We start from the raw sequence: 3,060 nt of genomic DNA on the forward strand, positions 1-3,060 counted from the left end.
GAAGTAGTAGCTCCTACTTCCATGGGCATTATTCCTCCCCGGGACCTACTGCCAAGTGTGGCCGGGGAACAGTGACTCTTGGCCGGATAGGCCAACTGGCTTCTCCCGCTGACTTGCCCCTTTGGAAGTAGTAGCTCCTACTTCCATGGGCATTATTCCTCCCCGGGACCTACTGCCTAGTGTAGCCGGGGAACAGTGACTCTTGGCCGGATAGGCCAACTGGCTTCTCCCGCTGACTTGCCCCTTTGGAAGTAGTAGCTCCTACTTCCATGGGCATTATTCCTCCCCGGGACCTACTGCCAAGTGTGGCCGGGGAACAGTGACTCTTGGCCGGATAGGCCAACTTGCTTCTCCCGCTGACTTGCCCCTTTGGAAGTAGTAGCTCCTACTTCCATGGGCATTATTCCTCCCCGGGACCTACTGCCTAGTGTAGCCGGGGAACAGTGACTCTTGGCCGGATAGGCCAACTGGCTTCTCCCGCTGACTTGCCCCTTTGGAAGTAGGAGCTCTTACTTCCATGGGCATTATTCCTCCCCGGGACCTACTGCCAAGTGTGGCCGGGGAACAGTGACTCTTGGCCGGATAGGCCAACTGGCTTCTCCCGCTGACTTGCCCCTTTGGAAGTAGGAGCTCTTACTTCCAAGGGCATTACACCTCTCGGGCACTTAGAGCCAAGTGTCTTTACCCTTTGGAGGTAGTAGCTCCTACTTCCATGGGCATTATTCCTCCCAGGGACCTACTGCCAAATGTGGCCGGGGAACAGTGACTCTAGGCCGGATAGGCCAACTGGCTTCTCCCGCTGACTTGCCCCTTTGGAAGTAGTAGCTCCTACTTCCATGGGCATTATTCCTCCCCGGGACCTACTGCCTAGTGTAGCCGGGGAACAGTGACTCTTGGCCGGATAGGCCAACTGGCTTCTCCCGCTGACTTGCCCCTTTGGAAGTAGGAGCTCTTACTTCCATGGGCATTATTCCTCCCCGGGACCTACTGCCAAGTGTGGCCGGGGAACAGTGACTCTTGGCCGGATAGGCCAACTGGCTTCTCCCGCTGACTTGCCCCTTTGGAAGTAGGAGCTCTTACTTCCAAGGGCATTACACCTCTCGGGCACTTAGAGCCAAGTGTCTTCACCCTTTGGAGGTAGTAGCTCCTACTTCCATGGGCATTATTCCTCCCAGGGACCTACTGCCAAATGTGGCCGGGGAACAGTGACTCTAGGCCGGATAGGCCAACTGGCTTCTCCCGCTGACTTGCCCCTTTGGAAGTAGGAGCTCCTACTTCCATGGGCATTATTCCTCCCCGGGACTTGCCGCCAAGTCTGGCCGGGGGACAGTGACACTTGGCCGGGTAGGCGAAGTGGCTTCTCCCGCTGACTTGCCCCTTTGGAAGTAGGAGCTCCTACTTCCATGGGCATTATTCCACCCCGGGACTTGCCGCCAAGTCTGGCCGGGGGACAGTGACACTTGGCCGGGTAGGCGAAGTGGCTTCTCCCGCTGACTTGCCCCTTTGGAAGTAGGAGCTCCTACTTCCATGGGCATTATTCCTCCCCGGGACTTGCCGCCAAGTCTGGCCGGGGGACAGTGACACTTGGCCGGGTAGGCGAAGTGGCTTCTCCCGCTGACTTGCCCCTTTGGAAGTAGGAGCTCCTACTTCCATGGGCATTATTCCTCCCCGGGACTTGCCGCCAAGTCTGGCCGGGGGACAGTGACACTTGGCCGGGTAGGCGAAGTGGCTTCTCCCGCTGACTTGCCCCTTTGGAAGTAGGAGCTCCTACTTCCATGGGCATTATTCCTCCCCGGGACTTGCCGCCAAGTCTGGCCGGGGGACAGTGACACTTGGCCGGGTAGGCGAAGTGGCTTCTCCCGCTGACTTGTTCCTCCCCGGGACTTGCCGCCAAGTCTGGCCGGGGAACAGTGACATGCGGCCGGATACGGCCGAGCGGCTGCTCCCGCTGACGGCTTGTTCCTCCCCGGGACTTGCCGCCAAGTCTGGCCGGGGGACAGTGACATGTGGCCGCATAGGCCAACTGGCTGCTCCCGCTGAGCTCCTACTTCCATGGGCTTGTTCCTCCCCGGGACTTGCCGCCAAGTCTGGCCGGGGGACAGTGACATGCCGCCGGATACGGCCGAGCGGCTGCTCCCGCTGACGTCATCACTTTGGAAGTAGGAGCTCCTACTTCCATGGGCTTGTTCCTCCCCGGGACTTGCCGCCAAGTCTGGCCGGGGGACAGTGACATGTGGCCGCATAGGCCAACTGGCTGCTCCCGCTGAGCTCCTACTTCCATGGGCTTGTTCCTCCCCGGGACTTGCCGCCAAGTCTGGCCGGGGGACAGTGACATGTGGCCGGATAGGCCAACTGGCTGCTCCCGCTGAGCTCCTACTTCCATGGGCTTGCCCCTCCCCGGGACTTGCCGCCAAGTCTGGCCGGGGGACAGTGACATGCGGCCGGATACGGCCGAGCGGCTGCTCCCGCTGACGTCATCACTTCGGAAGTCCATGCTCGGGGCAAGGCTCGCACTCCAGGCGAGAACCAGCTCTGCGGGGCCGGCGGCGCGTGCTTGGCCGAGCCCCCGTGACCAACGGGGGCTAGACGTCGGAGGCATGCCCGCAGAGGTGCACCCCTCGCCGGCCACACTCTCTGACATCCTCCGGCCTCTGCTCCGCGCCTACGTTCTACGCGGCTTATGTCTGCCACTGCACGGCACTCAATGTATCACTCTGCATCACTCGCCGCCCTTGCCCAATGATCCATGACTTTATGCTTTGTGTGCTGCCCGCGGCCCTGCTGGCTCTCGCCAATGACGGAGGCACACTGCTCTCTCCGGCTCTCGCTCTCGGGGCATGCCGGCACACGCGCGCCCCCTTCACCGGCCACTACTGCGCTCGCTACACGGCTACACGCAGCGAAGCCCCCTGCTCCTCCATCAGGCAGCTCCACTGCCGTCTGGGCACCTTCCGACAACCCACCAGACTTAAGCCCGCCCCCCGAGCATTAAGCCCGCCCCCCCGAGCATTAAGCCCGCCCCCGAAAATTAAGCCCACCCCCGAAAATTAAGCCCACCGA

Source organism: Engystomops pustulosus, unplaced genomic scaffold (assembly GCF_040894005.1).
Source record: "Engystomops pustulosus unplaced genomic scaffold, aEngPut4.maternal MAT_SCAFFOLD_281, whole genome shotgun sequence".
NCBI lineage: Eukaryota > Metazoa > Chordata > Amphibia > Anura > Leptodactylidae > Engystomops > Engystomops pustulosus.